We start from the raw sequence: 21,242 nt of genomic DNA on the forward strand, positions 1-21,242 counted from the left end.
AATAGACTCAACTTGATCTTAGCAATATTTTCAATATCTTCTCGAATTCAGTATTTGGTTGAGAATTTTTTTCATCTAAGTTCATAAAAGAAAGTTGGTCTGTGTGATGGTTGTATATTCTTGGACCAGGGAGTAGTACCATTTGGAAGTGTGACCTGGTTGGAGTAGACCATCATTGGGAAGAGAGGCCCCTTGGTCTTACAAACTTTATATGCCTCAGTACAGGGGAACGCCAGGGTCAAGAAGTGGGAGTGGGTGGGTGGGTAGGGGAGTGGTGGGGCGAGGGTATGGGGGACTTTTGGGATAGCATTTGAAATGTAAATGAAGAAAATGCCTAATAAAAAATTAAAAAAAAAGACTTGCCTTGGTCATGGTGTCTGTTCACAGCAGTAAAACCTTAAGACAGTCTGTAATGCTCTTGTTGTTTTAAAACAAAATCTGTTCTTTCAGGTGTGTTTCAGAAACTAATAGCAGGACCAGTCTCTGAGGATAGTGGGCCTTTATGAACTGCCACCAGGAAGCAGGCTAGGAAATCCCATCATTATTATTACCATTTGAAACACAGTCTCATTGTACAGCCTTGGCTACTCTAGCCTGGAACTCACTGTGTAGACCAGAATGACCTTAAACACACAGAGGGCTACTTGTTTTTGCCTCCCAAGTGCTGGGGTTAAAGGAGTACACCATCATGTACAGCTGATGAGAAACTTCATATGTGAGTCATGCAGTATATTTTGGGGCTCCTATATATGTTTTTCACTTCAACCGTGTTTTCCCATATATGCACAACAGGCATAAACACTATACAGAAAAGCATAAGCTTTCTTCCAGAAAAAGCACAGGAACAGCAGCCTGGGAGTCTGAAGATTTGATTTTGGTTCATTTCTAATGTTTACAGAAACTTTCAGGAACACAGAACACAGATATGCTTTGCATGTTTAATATCTCAGTTGTGCTGTCTGCTTTGTGGTTGTATAGAAATTCAAACCTTAAGAAATCATATACTTGAAACATGTGCAATTATGTCATAAGATATGAGAAAGATTTATTAATACAGGCTATGGTCTGAGTCAGCCAACAAGGGTTGTCTCCTGATAGAGAGGCCAAGGATCTTGGAGTTGTTCAGTTGTTCAGTCCATGAGACTGCTTGTCTCAGCTGTTCGTTTGGTCCTGGAGTCCCAGGAAAGTCCTCGAGAGCTGCCTGTTTCCACGTCTGTTGGAGTCTTGAAGAGGTAGATTCTAACATGAACAAAGGAGTGTCTTGTGAACTGGATAGATGAACTAGAGTGAGGACAAGCAGGCAAAAAGCAAAAGTTTCCTTCTTCCATGTCCTTTTATGTGGGCTGCATCAGAAGGTGTGGCCTAGTTTTAGGCTACTACCTCAAATAATCCAACACACACACACACACACACACACACACACACACACACAAAATTCTTCATGGATGAGCCCAGTTGCTTGGGGTTTAGTTAGTTACAGATGTAGAAAAGTTGACAACCAAGAATAGCTAATGTATTCCTGCTTTTTAAGTGTGTGTGTGTGTGTGTGTGTGTGTGCCCGCACTCATGTACATCAGAGGATAACATTCTAGAGTTGGTATGCAACTTCCACCTTTTTTTTTTTTATGGTAAAGTATTTCTTCAGCCTCTCTTTCATGGTAGCTGGCAGGTGTGGTTAAGAGTCAATGAAAACACTGTTTTATTTGATAAATGACATATAAATATAAACTGGTTGTTTTTCAAGACAACATGGTTATTGATAACATAATATTTATTTTTAAATTTCATTTATTTGTGTGTGTGTGTGTGTGTGTGTGTGTGCCAAAGTGTGTATGTAGAAGTTAGAGGACAACCTGTGGAGTTGTCCTTCCTTCTGGCTTTAGGTAGATGCAGGGATAGACTTCAGGTCTCCAAGCTTATACTGCAAGCACCTTTACCCAGGAGTGACATCTACAACCCTAAGCATCCAGTTTAAAGAGAGACACAGATGTTTTATCATGGAGTGATGGAAAGCCCTCAGGTGGGTTTGCATGTGGCTCTGTTGTTACTGTCATCATGATACCACTCCTGTGAATATGGACAGGAACTTACTTCTCTACACAATGCACCATTTAAATTGATCTTAAGAGTTATTGATGGGCTAAAGTACAATAATGTGTTACTAAGAGTTTATTATAAAGCTGTATCTGAATTGAAGTGTTTTTTTTTAAAGACAGAAGCTATTAATTCTTTCTGAATTAGCTAGGCAGCATGTTCCGTTTCCTGTTAAGCTATTTTCACACGTAGAGAATAAGATTAAAGGTGTGCGCCATCACCAGCAGCACAGCTGTTCTTAAGGCTGGCTGGAGGCAGAGGATGATGGAGGGCTAGATATGGCAGGCTGTCATCCTACAGTCTTACAGTAATCCAGTCTCTGGCAATCCCATTTAGTGACCCTAAATCACTCAGGGATAATAGTTCCTCTTGTCCTGTGATGGCTTATTTGTTCCCACTGATAAGAGAAGAAATATAAAGGCCAAAAGTACTGAAGAAAAAAATAAGTTTTCATCAACCTCTGCCAATGCCCTCTCCCCACTTTAGTGGTGCACGACAAATCCCTACAATGAGGTAGGGAATGTAATTTCATTTTTCCACTAAAGGTTATTTAAGTAGATGACTATAACAAAACAAAACCTCAAAGACAAAAAATGAGCTAATTACTTCATTCCCACAGTCCAAAACCTAAGCACCTTGTTGTCATGCCCCCCACACACACTACACACACACAAACACTGCACCTTTTTAATTTATAAAGAACAAGGGTTATTTCACACAAGGCTTTTTTTAGCCTGTGGTTCTAGAATCCAGAAGGTGCAAGAGCAGGTTGCTGACTTCTGGTGAGGCCTTCTTGTAGCTTCATAATACAGGGGAGGGTGTCACATGCCTATACTCTCTTTTCTGATTTGTGATATGAAGTTAATTATATGCAGAAAACCAGCTACTTTTCCAGTAGATGGAGGCTGGAATTTAACAAAAACTTTTCAAGAGCTGCAGAAAGTAGATTCTTGGGTTGATTTTCATTCCAGATAGAGTAGAAACTGTGCTAACGCACCTGGACTCCACTGAGAACTCCATCCTGTGCCACCATGTCTTGGTAACTTGTAGAACACTTCATTCCTTTTACAGTGTTTGCAAGCTGCAAAAGCTTGAGTTGGGGAAGTGGCTCGGTTGGTAGAGTACTCACTGAAAGAGTCAGGAAGGCCTGAGTGTGAATCCCCAGAGCCCACAAAAGACAGGCATATAGTGGTTGTGTCTGTAATCACAACCCCTTACAGCAAGACAGGAGGTGGAGATGGGGTGATCCTTGGAAGCTTTAGAGACAGCTAGCTGGTATATTCAATGGCAAACAACAGAGAGATCTAGTCTCCAATAAGGTGAAAGGTAAGTAATGACACTCAAAGTTGTGGAATAAGTACATCTGCACACCACACACACACCAACCACACACACACATCTCATACATACAAAGGAAGGAAAAGTGTTTGTTTCTCATAAAGGCACATTCAGGTTGGAACTGAGAAAGCAAGGTAGGTCTCTAATACCAGACCAATCAGTCTGGTTTTGAATCATGACTGATTTGTCATAAGCTAAATACTCAATCTTGCTGAGCCTTGCCTTACTTATAAATGTGGAATATAAGACCACTTACTGTAAGGATTTAGGAAAGTAACGTATGTCAAGTAGCCTAGTGTTTTGGAATACGGTCCAGGATTCTCTAAAGGAACAGAACCAATGTAACTAGTACAAATGCTGGAGAGAGGTTTGTAGCCTGGCTTACATAAGATGATCTGTGTAGCCCAGTGGTGGTTGAGAACCTGGTGGCTGCCAGGTCTCATGGATGCTTGCAGACTCAGCATTCCCAGGCTGGTCATGAAGGCCTGGAGGATTTCCGGACATCCATATTGGAAGGTTGAAGTAGCTGGGTTGAGACATCAGCAAAGGGTGGCAGCTGCAGCAGCAACAGGAAGAAATGCACGCATTAGTGAGAAGTGAAGGCAAGAAGGAGGATTGAGGAGGGTCCTTCAATCCTCCTTACATCTGGGCCTGGCAGGAATTTATTATGAATCTTCCTATTTCAATTAACCTAATGAAGAAAATCCCTCATGACCATGCCCTGAGGCAAACCTAATCTAGACAGTCCTTCAAGAGGGTGCATGGAATAGTGCCTCATGGGTGATGCTGGAACCTGTCAAGTTGACCTTACCTCTTAGTGGGAGCAGTTGTAGTCACCTGCAAGAGGCATCAACACAATCAGGCCAACTGATACTCCCTCAGAGAATGGGAGGTATCGAGGACTATTAGACCCACATCTGAGATTCTGGCAACTTTCCCACTTCTGCACATCCCCTTCCCTGCTGTAGCTATGTAAAACTCTGTCCCAGCCGTACATGGTCATGGTATTGGGAGGTACTAGAGTGAATAGGAGGTAGAAGAGTACCCCTATAGGAGGGAGGCCTCCCATTTATGATGCTTTGAGAAGGGAGGCCATCACCTATGCTAAGGTGGTACAGCTGTTTGCAGGTCACCCTTGCTACTGAGTAAGCCCCCCCAAAATTTACTTGTTTACCACACTTGAGTAGAATCTGTTGGGTAGAGTTTGTTGTTGGCCCCCTATTGGGATAGGGTGGATAGCTGTCTATGTCTCCCTAGGAAAAATTTACCCAGCAACTAGTGTGCCAAGAGTTTCAACTCAGATTGCACATCGTAATAACACAGGGGGGCAAGTAAACACTTGTGTGTGTTTAGATACTCATGCTTTGCCCCTAGAGACTCGGATTCTGTTGGTCTGAGGTTGGCTTACTTTAAAAGGCTTTCCAGGTATATATTTGGAAACCAATACAAAAAGTCTTTTAAAACTAAAAATAGAACAACTATTTGATGGAGCTATACCACCCCCTTAATATACCTAAAGGATGAAGTCAATATAGCATAGAGGTATATAGTAAGTAACCCAGGTTCGTTTTGCTACTCTTCACAATAGCCAAGGTATGGAAGCGGCCTAAGAACCCACCAGCAGGTGAATGAATAAAGGCAATTTTAAACAGAAATACGCATGGACACATAACTGATGGCCTTCCCACCCAAAATAATGCTGCTTATATATAAGTAAATGTCTAGACCAATAGCATTGGCTCATTTCTGCCAGCTCATAATTCAATCATCCCATTTAAAGTAGTCTAAGTCATGCCATCTGGCTCATTCCCTCATCTTCAGTTTCACTGTCTACCTCTGTGTCCCAGCAAATCTCTCACCTGACTCAATCCCAAAATTCCTCTGTCTCTGCTGGATGTCCCACCTTCTAATCCTGCCTCAGCTCATTGGCCAATCAGCTTTTTATTGGCAGGTGAATGCTTTTACACAGTGCACAAGAAATTATCTCTACATGCACACACATGCACATGCATACAGTTCATCTATTTAAAAAAAAAAAAGAATGAAATCATGTCGTTTGAGAGAAAATGGAGGTAACCATGGATCATGAAGTTAAACAAAACAAGCCAGACTAGAAAGAATACAGATATTAATATGCTTTCTCCCATACAAGAATAAGTAATAAAGACAGAAGAGAGGAATTGTGAAGAGGAAGCATGTTGGGAACAAAATAAAAGCGGACCCCAGGGGAAGGCCCTGGGGAAGAAGAGAAAGGAAAAGGGGCCTAACATCCAGCCAGAGTTCCTGTGCTCTGGGCAGGCAGACGCAGCAGAGCTGCCGGACACTTTCCACTCGGCCCCCGGGTGGGCATGCAAGCCTCTGACCCACACAGCGGGGGGTGGAGAAGGGGCAGCCCTCGATCGGGGACCCCGAGGCTACACCCTGTCGCCCCGGGATTATAGGAGAGAGGGATGAGGGAAGAGGTTCCCAACACTGACCAGAGTGTGCGGCGGATCTTGATGGAGCAGAGACTCTCTATGGTTTAAGAGCTTTATTATAGAAATGCAGGGGGAAAGAGAGAAGGGAAAGAGAGAGAGAAGGGAGGGAGGGAGAGAGAGAGAGAGAGAGAGAGAGAGAGAGAGAGAGAGAGAGAGAAAGAGTAAGAGAGAGGAGAGGACAAAGAGAGAGGGGAGAGAAGACAAAGAGAGGGGAGAGAGAGTGAGAGAGGTAAGAGGTAAGAGCAGAAGAGGTAAGAGAGCGAAGTGAGGGCTGAACAGCCCCTTTTATGGTCTTTACTGTTGCTAGATAACTGAGGGGGAGTTTAGCCTGAAGGTCAGAAGCTTGAGCAATTGTCTACATGACTACTGACCATGCTTCTCTTGTGGGGGCTGTGGGAGGTGGTACCTTAGGCAGGGACCAGAGTTCCAGGAACATGAGGGAACGCCTACCATGTCATGTAGGTGAATTATGACCATCGGGGTTCAGACGTCAGCTCGACTGGATACCATCCTGCAGAAGCATGCCATAGAGGACGGGACAGAGAAAAGAGACAAATGAGGAAGCTAATAACCAAAGTAGTTTATGCATGTGTGAAATGTCTTAGCAAAGTCCCTCCCTTTAGCCAGGTGTAATGGTGTCGCCTTTAATGCTAGCATGCAGGAGAGAGACAGATGGAGCACTTCATGTCTGAGGTCTGTCTGGTACAGACTAGCCAGGGTATATAGTGAGACCCTGTCTCAAAAACCAAACAAAACCAAAGCACACACAGCAGAAAACTGCTGCAGATTGGCCTCAGGGAGAACTCAGGGTTCCGGACAGGTGGGCAATGGAGTTGGCAATGAAAAGGGGTGACAAACAGACACAAGGGAGTGTGAATCTGAATGTAATTTGTCTCAAAGCAAGCACCAGTCTTATAAGTGACTTTTACACAAAACAGAGGAATGCATACTAAAAGCTAACAGGAATCAACTGGGATAAAAATCAATGTTAACAACTGGGATCAAAAGCAGCCCCACCTAAGGTCAACTTAATCTTAGAAGTCAGGGGCAAGGGCTTCGTGCCCTTGCTGTAGTTCCTATTCTAGTCTATTGTATAGTCCACCTCCCCCCAGGCCATTGTAAATTCCTGTGTATGGGTGTAACTCAGCTATCTATAGTTTTAAGTATCTATTCTGGTTCTTCCTTAGACCACAGCCTTCCTTCTTCCTAGATAGTGATAAATTCCTGCATATAGGAGTAGCTTGCCCTGAGATTTCTAACTCTATGTAGTAGACAGTAATGCCTGATTTCTTTAACTATCTCTCTTACAATACTAGAGGCAATTCTGAATGTCACTGAATAGGCAGCATTCTTACTGAATTCAAAGCCCATGGTCGGCTCAAGAACTGCCTAGGACTGGTAAGGAATCTAACTTAGCTATATGTCAAAATCAATCCTTAGTGGCACTTATAATAAACAATATTAAGGGAAAGCACCTAGATCCCTTTACCGACTAAAGCAAGGACATTGGAGAATTCTTTATACAGGATGCCACGGTTCCAGGAGACTACGTTTCTGTGAACTTTTCGCCTCAGGACAGCATTCAGGCTTTTTGGCCTGTTACATGGGTCACTACTGGAGTGGATGTAGCAGAAAACTCCTTATTCTGCATAACTAATATATTCTAACAAGAAGAAAGGAAACTCTTCCCAGGTGTACTGTCAAGTCTCAGAAGACTCTCAAGTGTAAGTGTGACTGGTACAAGGTAAGCACTCATCCTAAACAAGTAATTTCAGAAGAATGGGGAAATCATGTGGGAAGCTTCTGCACAGAGGTTGAACTTGTAGGACATGAGCTTCAGGACCCCTCCCTGTACAGATTCCTTTCAAGGTTGGAAAACGTTTACAGCCTAAGCAGTTTGACATCAGCAGCCCCCCTACATGGAGCTATCTCCCTAGAATATAGTGTGTGTGTGTGTGTGTGTGTGTGTGTGTGTGTGTGTGTGTTTCTCTTCCTCCCCTCCCCTTTCCTCCTCTTCCTCCTCTTCCTTTTCTTATCTCACTATACTGTGCCAGTTGGCCTTGAACCACTAAGGTTAAGTAATCCTCCTGCAGTAGTAGTCTTCCCAACTGCTGGGACCACAGATGCACACACCATGCTCAGCTGTTTCTTTTGTCCAATCACAATGGGACCTTTTGTTTTAGAAAAGATCAGTCAGATTTCAGGATAAGGATTAAAAGTATTTCCAGGGAAGCTCTTTCACCACAGACAGGCAATTGTTGTTGTTCTTGTTTTCTTAGAGTTGAAACTAATGCCCGGGGATTGCAGGAGCTGCTCAGGGCATAAAGATGATCAGACACAGTAATAGACAGTAACAATCCCAGAGGCTTGTCTCCTGCCCAGTTTCAGCACATGCCTGAGTTGCCTGAGCAAGCAGGCCTATCTGAGTTGGGTGATCAAGAACGAACTCCACAGGATGGTGCCAATGACCTTGCAAAACTCTCTGAATTCCTCATGTAATGAATCCACCCTCCAGCCTAACTGGCTTGTGACCTCAAAAAAAAGGTCACACAGTTTCATATCCATTCTACAGTCCAGAATCTGGGAATTGTGTCCACATGCTGCAGCCCTATCTAGGATGGTGCTGGAGTTGCCATGAGACTATTTATAGATTTCGTTAAAAGAAACATGAGGGCTGGTGAGATGGCTCAGTGGGTAAGAGCACCCGACTGCTCTTCTGAAGGTCAGGAGTTCAAATCCCAGCAACCACATGGTGGCTCACAACCATCCGTAACGAGATCTGACTCCCTCTTCTGGAGTGTCTGAGGACAGCTACAGTGTACTTACAAATAATAAATAAATAAATCTTAAAAAAAAAGAAACATGAATAATATGTGCTAGCTCTCAAATCATTTTAAAAAGTTATTTGACTCCTACTGCCTCCCACTGTAAGACTCTGGTGACCCTTAGCTTACCGGGGACCCCCAAGTGAACCATGTGGAGCCAGAATCTTGCAAAAAGCAAGAGGAATTTATTGTTCCAGTGCACTGGGATCGTCCCAAACCCGAAGGAGAGGTGGCATCCTCCAGTGGCCTGTTTGGAAAGTTTTTATATGGTTTCCAGGGGCAGAAGAAAGAGCATCAGCAACTAGGCACAATATGACTGGTTGAACAGTGAGCCCTTTAAACGGATCAATCTTTAGGGAATGAGGTAGTAGGGGCTTGCACAGCTTCTCTATTCTGGCCTATGTGCCCTATGACCTGTCTCTTCTAGGAGGGAAGTGGTCCAGTGGAATTTTGGAAAATTCCAAAGCTCTGAGCTGACTTCTTCACCACAAGCATCTGAACTGTCTGAATGTGGGTCTATACCCTCCCTGTCCCTCACTGCCATGCCTCGGTCTACACCCTCCCTGTCCCTCACTGCCATGCCACGGTCTACACCCTCCCTGTCCCTCACTGCCATGCCTCGGTCTACACCCTCCCTGTCCCTCACTGCCATGCCTCGGTCTACACCCTCCCTGTCCCTCACTGCCATGCCTCGGTCTACACCCTCCCTGTCCCTCACTGCCATGCCACGGTCTACACCCTCCCTGTCCCTCACTGCCATGCCTTGGTCTACACCCTCCCTGTCCCTCACTGCCATGCCTTGGTCTACACCCTCCCTGTCCCTTACCACCAAGCAAAGGGTGCCAACCCTGTCAAGACAAGAAAAAGAGTGAAAGCTCACTTGGCTCTAGGAGATCTTTATATTCCAGTCATCATAAACAAGAAGGCAGAGAGGCCAAAGTGGTCCTGCCCTCTGGTTTGGCAATAAAGGAGCTGAAATGCATCAGATACCCTTATTTAAAAGGTAATAGAACCCCCTTTTTTTGAGACAGTGTCTCTAGGTTTAGATTTTTAGAAAACCTACTTTAATAAGAGGGTTTTTTTTTTGTTTTTTGTTTTTGTTTTTTTTTTTTTGTTTTTTTTTTAATACTTCAACATCCCTTCTAGCCCATCTAAATAGGAAACAGGGGTTGTGGACCTGTTTAGAAGTAGTTCTTTGGATGACTACAATCTCCATTGCTAGGATATCAGCAGTCCAATCACAAACACCAAACATGAATCAGTAGCAGTGGCTAGATCCAGAAGAAACCACAAGGCTCTGCCAAATCAGCATGAGTCCACGGGAGCAGCAAGAAGCAGATGGAACACCATGAGAAGATTTTTGGTGTTTTTCTCTCGATGAAGGCATGACAATTGAAGATCAGTGAAGACCAGCAAAATGTTGCAAGGCAAACCAATGCAAGAAGATCCTCTCACTGTTACTTGGTTCCATTTATACTCTTTCCAAACATCATGTGTCCTCTCACATGTCTGCTTCAGCAAAACATCCTCTCATTCCAGAAAACACATTGTGTCTCCAAGGAAACCACCAATTTTTTTATTCAGCTCTCTCTACAAAACCCTGGCTGCCCTGAAAAAAAACTGTAGACCAGGATGGCCCCAAACTCAGAAATTGACTACCTCTGCCTCTGGAGTGCCAGAATTAGATGTGTGTGCCAATATACCTGGTGGTATTAGAATTTTGGAAAATAAAAGATAAAAGTGTAAGTAAGAGGCAGTTAAGTCAGCAATACGTCATTTTAAGAGCTCTGTTCCAGGTGTTATTACAGGCCACAAACACATATTAAGTAATATAAGCCCATGTATGTTAACTCATATGTAGCCTGAGAAACACACATCCAAAATTTCCTCATGGTTCTTTGGACAATCTTAAAAACCCTTCACATCCATTTGTAATTTCCTCATCTTGCTTCACCTGATCCCCACCATTGTCAGCCTCACAAAAACACTGATCTGCTTTCTCTTTTTTTGAAAGTTCAGGTTCTTTGCGCTTTGGACTCGTGATATCCACAGACTTTTGCCTTTTCAATCCACACAGTGAAAGCGAGAGTGCAGCAAAACCATTGAGCTGAACCACTCCATGGGCAGAAAGAAATGTTTAATGGGAATCAAACTGCCAAGACTTGGGGGGGAAGGGTAGTACAGAAGAACAAAATGGCAGAAAGGCACGAAGGTTTTCTGTCAGGCAGCAGGATAGGGTCTTTTTGAGCTAACACAGGATGTTCAGATTGAATGGGAACTAGATGCTTGTGGTGGTTTGAATATGCTTGGCCCACGGGAAGTGGTACTATTAGGAGATGTGGCCTTGTTGAAGGATGTGTGTCACTGTACACAGAGGGCTCCTAGTGCTCAAGCTCCACCCAGTGTGGAAGAGAGCCTCTTCCTAGCTGCCTGCAGTACAGAATCTCCTGGCTGCCTTCAGCTCCTTCTCTAGCAAGGCTACTATTTGTCCTGACATCATGGTAATGGACTGAACCTCTTAAACTGTAAGCCAGCTCCAATTAAATGTTTTCTTTTATAAGAGTGGCCTTGGTCATACTGTCTTTTCACAGCAATAAAACCCAACTAAGGCCGGGCGTGGTGGCACATGCCTTTAATCCCAGCACTTGGGAGGCAGAGGCAGGCAGATTTCTGAGTTCAAGGCCAGCCTGGTCTACAGAATGAGTTCCAGGACAGCCAGGACTAGACAGAGAAACCCTGTCTTGAAAAAACAAAAACAAAAATATAAAACAAAACAAAAAACCCAACTAAGATACTACTATTTTGGGGGTGGGGCACTTTGGCCCTAACAGTTACTTTGAGATTTGCCTATGTCATAGGCATAGAAAGTTTCTTCAGTCCATTTAGTTCCTGAATCATCTTCCATTGTATTCTTTCAGCTGTAGAGAGACATTTGGATTGTATCAACACAAGAATACAAAGAAAGCTACTTTGAACATTTGTATATCCACATGTAATGTGTTAGCATGCAAGTGTTTTCTTTGTCAAACACCTGAAGTAGAATGGTGAGCTCATATGATAGGCAATATTTCACTTTGAAAAGAACTGCCAAGGGTTCTGTAGAGATAGCTCAGAAGTTAAGAGCATTGACTGCACTTACATGCCCAGATCTCTCATTAATTCTTATCAAGTACTAAATTCAAGTCATTCCCAAGTTTTAAAAATTATCACGTTTATTTCCTTATTGTGTGTATGTGTATGGCATGAATATGTCACAATACATGTAAAGAGATCAGGGGACAAATTATGGTAGTGGATTCTCCCCTTCTACCTCCACCATGAGGCCCCAGTCACCTCAGGTCATTGGGCCTGGCAGCAACTACCTTTACCCAGTGAACAACTTTGCTGGGTTTAATGTTTAAGTCACTCAATTCCATACACTTTCCCAACCATCAAGCCATTTCTCTCCTTCTGGTTATGGACGTTTTTGTTTATCTGATTGATTGCCTTTTGAGCTAGGGTTTCTTATAACACCCCTGGCCTCCAACAACATAGCCAAGAAGGCATTGACCTGTCTTTTTGTTTGCTTTAGAGACAGGGCCTTCCTGTGTAGACCTGGCTGGCCTGGAACTAATTTTTACTTCTGGCACTGAGCAGTTGTGAGCTCTTGCCTTTCCCTCTCAAGCTCTACTGAGATTACAGGATGCATCAATACACCCAGTTGTACGCAGTTCTGGGGATCTAACCCAAGGCTTCCTGAGTGGTAGGTTAGCATTAACCAACTAACCCACACACCCCACAGTCCTAAGCAGTTATTTGTTATGTACTATGTATCTGTTGGTCTTTCCTCCCTGTCCACTTTCCTTTCCTTAGCATGCTGAAATAGTGCTGTGACGCTCTAGGAAAATGTGCTGACACTGACCTATGTCACCAGAACTCTTTTTACTTTTTATTTTGAGACAGGGTCTAAGTTTCCTAGGCTGGCCATGAACTTCTTGTACCCATTTCCTCAGCTTCCCAAATAGCTATGATTACAGGCCTATGTCACTAGGTTTGACTTTGTCTCCCTTTCTTTTAAACAGGAACTGAATTTCAACGATTTATTTATTTTTATTTTATGTGCATTGATGTTTTGCCTACATGCATGTCTATGTATATACGAAGATATTGAATCCCTTGGAACTTGAGTTACAATTGTGAGCTGTCATGTAGGTGTTCGGAATTAAACCTGGTCCTCAGGAAAAGCAACCAGTGCTCTTAACTAGTGAGCTATCTTTCCAGCCCCAGAAATGGAATTTAAATTATTAGTGTAGCAATGAGTCTGTCTTAGTGTTCTATTGCTGTAAAGAGACACCATGACCATAGTAACAACTATCATAAAGGAAAGGATTTAATTGGGGTTGGCTTACAGTTTCAGAGGTTTACTCCACTGTCATCATGGGGGAGAATATGGCTGTGTGCAGGCAGACATGGTGCTGGAGAAGTAGTTGAAAGTCATACATCCAGATCCACTGGCAGCAGGAAGAGAGAGACTCTGGCTTGGCTTGGGCTTCTGAAACCTCAAAGCCCACCCCCCACAGTGACACACTCCCTCCAAGAAAGCCACACCTATTCCACCAAGGCCACACCTACTCCACCAAGGCCACACCTTCTAATCCTTTCAAATAGTGCTATTCCCCGGTGACGAAGCATTCAAATATCTGAGTCTATGGGGCAATTCCTTGTCAAACCACCACAGGGTCTAGATAAAATGTTGCACTTCCCTGTGCTTGCAACTTGGAGTGGACCTATGGCCAGTTATGTATATGGAGTCAGCTGGAGACTTGCAAAGAGCTCCTGTATCATGAGATACTACTAGACCTTTCTCCTTGATGTTTCTTTCTTTTCCTACCTGAGGCACTGAGTGGATAATGAGCAGTCATTCTGCATTCACAGCAGCAAAATAGATCAGTCCAAGGATGACTGGTGATGTCAGGAAGTCATGGGACCTGTCTGAATTATCATTGTTTGTCATTTTGCAATTTGAGAAAATAGTCCTATAGGTAAGATACAATGGTATATAAATATATATTTGTATACACACACACACACACACACACACACACACACACACACATATATATATATATATGCACAAATGGAATTATCTCCACCTCCTCATCCTTCTCCCTGTCTATGGTACATGGGTCTAACATAGTGAGTTCCTGGCACAGCTAGGTAGATGCTCTAACAGTGAGTGACAGTCACTCTATTCCAGATGCAAATTCTAATCAATCTCCCAATTCCCCCTCTTGCTCATCTTCTACTCTCTCTCAGCCATCTGGCTTCTGAATCCTCATTCCAGTGTGATTGCTAGTGACCTACACATGAGACCCAGGGGATATTTTCCAGTTCTTGTGCCTAACATCTCATCTGATTCTTATTCATGTCTTCATTTCAAAATGCTTATTTTCTGAGACTTTCTGGCAAATACTTCCCAGGTTTGCTCTCTCCATCCTAGGGCTCCCTCTGGGGCACCTTGGGTGTTCATTTTAGCCACACTAACCAACTTGCAACCTCTAGGTCATGGTCTCTGCCACATGCCCTTTCTCCCTGTCTGCAGTGTTCTCTCCTGCCTCCTTTGCCTGGCTAACTCTTCTGTTCTCCTTCCATACTCTGTCCTTGGAGACACTCTGTGAGAGCACATGTCTTTGTTAGCTGTTTCATCATAGCACATCTTAGCACAGCTACAACTTTGCCTTCTGTTGTGTGACCTCATCCTTCACACAGGAAGCTCCATAAAGAGAGACACTCTGCTTTTGTTCCCAACTGTATTCCCTGAAGTTGTCCCATTTCCCATTCCCATTACATAATATGCATTTTGATTGTCCCTGAAGGGTGGAGCCTTTGCCTGGCAGGTGTGAGACACTGAATTCAGTACCCAGCCCCAACCAACCAACCAACCAACCAACCAACCAACCAACCAACCAACCAGCAAGCCACAAAAGCTAACTCTCTATATTAATGTATAAATGATGAGTGTGTCTGTGGCACCAGACCTGCTGTTCATTGTTTGCCCTCTGCAGCTTCATGAGAGTGGGACAGATAGCTCTGTGTTGTTGTTGTTGTTCATTTTCATAGTTGTTTGCTTTGTTTCTTGAGCTAGTATGGTGGTTTGACTATGCGTGGCCATAGGAGCTGTGACCTTATTGGAGGAGGTGCAGCCCTTTTAGAGGAAGTGTGTCACTGTGGAGTAACCAAGTCAGCTCAGTCAATCAACAGGTTCTCTGTGGCAGGAGTGAGGATTAAAAAGAAAAAAGACAATTAGACAACATTGTAGCATGACCCCAGCCAGTTCTGAGGCTGAAGCAGGTGTAATTTTTCCCAGTCTGCTTTTATACCATTTTTAATTATGTAAGTAGTAGCATCAGTTCTAGGTTAAAGAACAAGCAAGGCAATAAACAAAGTCCCATGATCACTGTTTCTAGGAGCTTATCAGGATGATCCTGGCCCAATGTCAAATTCCTGCCAAGTTTCTAGAAGCAGCCCCAAAAGCTCTCCACAGCAGAGATCGGGCTTTGGGGATTTTGGGGTGACCCAGAGCCTCATCCTGGCTGCCTGATGAAGAAAGTCTCCTTCTAGCTGCCTTTGAATCAAAATGTAGGACTCTCAGAAACTCCAGCACCATGTCTGCCTGCATGCTACCAAACTTTCTGCCATGATAATGGACTAAGCTTCTGAAACTGCAAGTCAGCCCCAATTAAATGTTTTCCTTTATAAGAATCGCCATGGTCATGGTGTCTCTTCACAGCAGAAAAAGGCTAAGACAGGCAGGCTGTTACAACCTTTGAACTCAGCAGCACTCCTCCTTAGGCTCCCAAGTGCTAGGAATACAGGTATGACTGTGATATATGCAATTCCCAACACATAATACACAGTACACAGTAGGACATAAATTGCTTTTTAAATGAACAAAAGAGCAAGTGAAGAACAAGAGAGGATGGGGAGAGGATCTAGTGGCTCTGTCCCTACTATCAAGAGGGTCTAGTGGTCCTGTTTCTACTATCAGAGTGTTTGGGAAATTTTGCTGTTTTGTTCATTTTTGCTTATTTGTTTATTTCTTCTTCCAGTGGTGGGAATTGAATTCAGAGGTTTGTACATTGTAGGCTAGCACTCTACCACTGATCTACATCCCCACTCTGGTTTTTCTCTTTTAATATCATCCCTAGTTATAATAAAACCTGTATTGCCTGTAGGGAAACATCTTTCAGTTTGTTCCTCTTTCAGTCTATGTCACGTTTGCAATAAGTTGCCTGTAACGATCTTGATTTCCCAGACTTCCCTTCATTGCTATCCCCCAACCCCTCACCTCCAGCCTGTAGAAATCACTGTGCATTTCCCCTAGGCTAACCTGGACAAGACACCTTTTCTTTCTGCATTATTTACTACCTGGATTTAAACTTGGATGACTCAGAGTTAAATTAAATCTTAATGCCTACAGTCCTCTCTGCTTTTGTTATATAGCAAGAAAACTGGTCACAGTGGGTGCAAAAGTGCCTGTTACATTGTGTCCTGGCATATCTGCTTTGCATTGGCAAAGTACTTAAGGGGAAAGAAGACTCAATTAGGTTTTGTTTTACTTTGTTTTGTTTATCTGAGCTAGGATAGCACATACCCTCAAACTCCATTTGCTATGGAGAATGACCTTGAACTCCTCCTGATCCTCCTGCCTCCACCTCCTGATCAGATTACAAGTGTGCTCCACAACCTTGAAAAGAAGTATTTTTAAACTAACAATATATTTTTGGTTTCAAATGAACAAACTGGAAATGTCTGACTTAAGACAAAAATGGGGGCTAAGGAGATAGCTCAGTTGGTAAAGTACCTGCTGAACAGCATGAAGACCTGAGTTAGATCTGCCACACATACTTAAAAGGTCAGGAATGATAGCGAATGCTTGTAATCCCAGTGCTAGTGAGGCAAGACAGGACGATCCTTAGGGCTCACTGGCCAGCCTTATAAGTGAGGCCCAAGTCCCCGTGAGACTTTGAATAACACAGGATGGCTTCAGAAGCAACACTCAAGGTTCAGGTTGGCCTCCAGTTTCTTCCCCTCACACACACGCACACACATAACTCTGACCTATGAATTCCCAACCAGGGAGGTACCTGAAAAATTCAATGACACTGAGCAGAAGATTTTTATGCACCTGTAGCCTATGGAAAGCCTTCCACCTTGAGGTCAGCTTATCCAGACCAAATCTAGCCACTCTTTAAAGTCCAAACTTTGTCTCCGCCCCTTGGTCTCAAACACTTATTTCAGCGAAGACTATACCTAGGTCATTAAGGTCCAACTCTGGCAAACACTTAAGGTCTATTTAGCCTGCTCAAGGCTGGGGGGAAGGGCATAATTCCCCCTTATTTGATTTTTAAATATGAGCTTGATGAGGGGCACAAGATTTACTTGTTTTCCATAATCCTGTCTAGGATAGAGAGTGGTTAGGTGACCATGCCTGTCTTAGGTCAGTGTTTATATTGCTCCTTCTTACCCACCATGGAGATCAAACATAGCATTGATGTTTGTCTCTGTCTTAGGTCAATAGGAGCTCAAGAACACTTATTTATTTATTTATTTATTTATTTATTTATTTATTTATTTATGGTTTTTCGAGACAGGGTTTCTCTGTGTAGCCCTAGCTGTCCTGGAACTCACTCTGTAGACCAGGCTGGCCTTGAACTCAGAAATCTGCCTGCCTCTGCCTCCCAAGTGCTGGGATTAAAGGCATGCGCCATCACGCCCGGCTCAAGAACACTCTTACCCATCTTTGACTACTGGCCTTCTATAGCACACTCTTTCCCATTCAGACTAAAGCCACAAAGGACATATAAATATACGCTCAATGCATTTCTTCATAGTAATGAATAACCGCCATGGTAAATAGCTGAGCTTGCTAAAAGCGATCCTGTGTGAAGCCAACCAATCTGTTTAAGGTACAACATCCAAAAGTTAAAAGCAACAAGATTATACTTAGAAATTAAAGTTGTCTGCGGGGATATTCCAGGTATTTAATTTAGCTGCTAATTGGCAAAGATCAAACACAAAGTCTGGCCACCAGTTATATGGAGGATAACTTTGAGAATTGGTAGAAAGCACTTGCTCTCCAATAAGAGTAGAGACTACACTCCAGGCTAACTCAGCTGGTTGATAGGGATTTTGAGCCATCTTCATCATTGGTATCATAATCATTAGAAGGCTCAGAATCTGTGTCTACTTGATGAATTGATCTTTCAGGCAGTCATTAGGCTCCATTTTCTTTTTGTGAGAAAACACAGACAGAACCTCACCCCCATGTTAAATACCTGATTGAGATCATGCCATATGCCAGTAAGTGGATCCTTCCATTTCACCTAGGCACAAGTATGCCTAATTGTAGGGTGCCATAGACACTAAGCAGAGAGTTCCTTGGCATCCAAATTTTAAAAATTTAAAATAAAAAGCATGATTTAAACAATGTGGTATATGGGGATATAATTCCCCATTTTTTGTTTTTTATGAAGTTATTGTCTTAAAGTTCCATGAGCCTGTTCCACAATACCTTGTCCTTTAGGATTATAAGGAATCCCTGTAAAATAGGTCATATTAAATCATCTATAAAACATATTACAGTCAATGCTTGACTGTGATAGCTAGTTTCATTATCTGTTTTAATCTGATTTGGAACATCAAGCACAGAAAAAATAATGCAGGCAATGACTAATTACATTTTTAGTTGCTTCTCTGGTTAAAGCAGTTGTAACTAGAAAGCCTGAGAAGATATCAATAGTCACATGTACATATTTTACTTTTCTAAAATCAGAAATATAAGTGCCATCCATTTGCAATAATTGATTAGTTATAAGTCCTCCAGGATTAACACCATTATGTGGTACAGATTGAGGACATTGAGGACAAGTCTTTTTACAATTTGATGTGCACATTCTCTAGAAATACCAAATGGTTGTCTTAATTTATTAGTATTTTGGTGATGTAAAGAGTGAGATTGTATGGCCAATTGTCCCTGTGTAAGGCCTATAATCTGCCTGGTATATAAATCTGCTGTGGCATTGCCTTAAGGGGGTCTGCCAGGCAATCTAGTATGAGCTCGTAAATGTCCTATAAAGTTAAGGAATAGTATGTTGTCTTAAATTGATTTGTATTTGCATAAATAATTGCAAAAATTGAAAATTAGCAGTATCTAAAAAAGGAACAATTTCAAGCAATTGTAAGCCATGAGCTATATATTGGCTATCAGTATACAAATCAAAAGCTTGATTTTTTTCAATATTTCAAGAACAGTGACTATACCATGTAATTTAATAATCTGCGCTGAAACAGGCAGAAACTCAAGAGAGAATAAACATGTGATGCAATTACATATACTGCCTTCTCATTAGATGAGCCATCTGTAAATACAGTAAGCATTTTCTCCATTAGCTATATATGCAAACTTACAGGAAATGCAAAAGCATGCATAGAAGCAAATTGTAACAACTTGTCTTTTGGATAATGATTATCAATTTTGCCTAAAAAGTCTGCCATGAAATATGCCAAGTATCAGTATTCTACAATAAACAATTTAATTGCTGTTTGAAATAAGGAATAAATGTTTCATCAGGTTCTTATGACATTCTTTCCAAAATACTTTCATGATTCTATCCTACAATTCTGTATTAACACAGCAACAGCTTCATAATAGGGTATTCATACTTTACTTGGAGATGAAGAAAGATGAATCCACATAAATGGTTCCTTTTGCCAAAGAATTGCTGTGGACACATGAGTAGCAATGACGCAAACAGCCAACAATTGGTCTATAGTCTATATAATGTATCTGTTGTTGGCTAATGCTTCCTCTACTTTCTGCAAAACTATTGATCCTTCACCAGTTAATTGCATCCCCCTTGAGAATATCAAATAGAGGCCTAAGTCCTCCTGTGAGGTCTTAGCCAATTAACATCTAGAAGCTTTTGAAAATAATTTGAAGTAAGTCATTTTTCTTTCTTGAATTTTCTGTGCCACATTTTTAGGATATAATTGAGGCCTCAAATATTGAAAAAGATATTGCCTTTGAATCTTTTATGGAGCAACAACTACTCCAAAAATTTAAAGCCCATTGTATAAGAACAAAGCCTTGTAGTAAAATGCCTTCTGAGGCATCAGCTAATAAAATACCATCCATATAATGAATAATATACACTGAAAGATTCAAAGTCTTAACTTCTTGTATTGAGGCAGACACAATTTTTTTTTTTTTTTTTACATAATGTAAGGCTATTAGCCATTCCTTGAGGCAAAACTTTCCAATGATACCACTTCCTGGACTCTAAAATTACAAGCTCACTAAAAGCAAACCCTTTAAATCATCAGGACGCAAAGGAACAGTATAAAACCAGTCCTCCAAATCCATAATAATTCTATATGCATTTCATGGAATGGCAGCTGGAGTAGGCAAGCCAGGTTGCAATGCCTCTACAAGTTCCTACTTTCATTAACCTTTCATAAATCTTAAGTTCGAGATTTGTTTTGGATTAATGGAATAACCAATCCCTTGGAGGTGAGAGAGTACATCAGCTCCAGTGTCTATTAATCCTTCAAAGCCCTATTTCTTCAATTAGTAATTTAACATTAGCAGGTGCAGTTATAATGCTATGAGGGGGAAGCAGCCATAATTTTTATTTTTCCTGCATAATCACTCTCTATAACACCTGGGTAGATCTGTAATCCTTTTATAATAATGCTGCTTTGGCCTAAGAGTAATCCCCAGGCCCCTGGTGGCAATGGCCCAAAAACTCCTGTAGGCAGGGTTTGCAAGACAAAAGGAGTGCCACACAGGCCTCTGCTGAGGCTGCTCTGAGGTTTGTATTAACTCAACTGTAAATGTTTACACTAGTCCTTTGCAAGGCAGCAGCCATGAGGGTCCAATTTCTGTCTCCAAAAATTCAATCAGCTGCTTTTAGCAGTTCCTCGGCACCCTGTTAGATAATGCATCCCAGACAGGGGACAACTGAAACTCCCACTGAGATCTCCTTTAAAAGGGCAGCAGGCCAGTATCCTGAGCCTTTGATGGAACTGCAAACTGCAGCCAATGGAACACTGGCAGTTTAACTATAATTTTTAAGTCTCTTTTACAATATTAGAGCATAACCATAATTGTGACAAGCAAAACTCAATATCCAACATACAATCCAGTCTCTCTAAAATTAACACCAAGTACATCACCCCCATGTTACAAACTTTTTGGCTGTTAGTTCCTATATATGAATGCATGACAGTGCTGCTTTTAATACCTCATTGAAGAGACATTATTTTTTAAATTCTATCCTTTATAAGTCTAGTTTCTAGGATAAGAATTACATAAAGTATTATCCCAATTTAGAAGTATCTTTAGAGACCTGTTTTCATGTGTTTAGAGCGACTCCAACCCTGAGTTACCAGTTTTAAGCTAACTTTCTGTTACCAATATTACAAGTTTTTAGTGATACCAAATAACTTATAAGCCAGTACTCTATAG

General features: G+C 42.1%; 1 long non-coding RNA gene across 1 annotated transcript; it reads right to left on the bottom strand.

Annotated features, from left to right (window-relative positions):
• Window positions 1-2,982: 2,982 nt before the first annotated feature.
• On the bottom strand, window positions 2,983-14,830 carry Gm39610. Its single transcript, XR_872312.2, has 5 exons — window positions 14,752-14,830; window positions 13,605-13,705; window positions 6,360-6,420; window positions 3,818-3,988; window positions 2,983-3,222 (listed from the first exon to the last, which is right to left on the bottom strand). It is a non-coding gene; the product is annotated as a predicted gene, 39610 (long non-coding RNA).
• Between the last annotated feature and the right edge of the window lie 6,412 nt (window positions 14,831-21,242).

Source organism: Mus musculus, chromosome 11 (genome assembly GCF_000001635.26).
Source record: "Mus musculus strain C57BL/6J chromosome 11, GRCm38.p6 C57BL/6J".
NCBI classification, from domain to species: domain Eukaryota; kingdom Metazoa; phylum Chordata; class Mammalia; order Rodentia; family Muridae; genus Mus; species Mus musculus.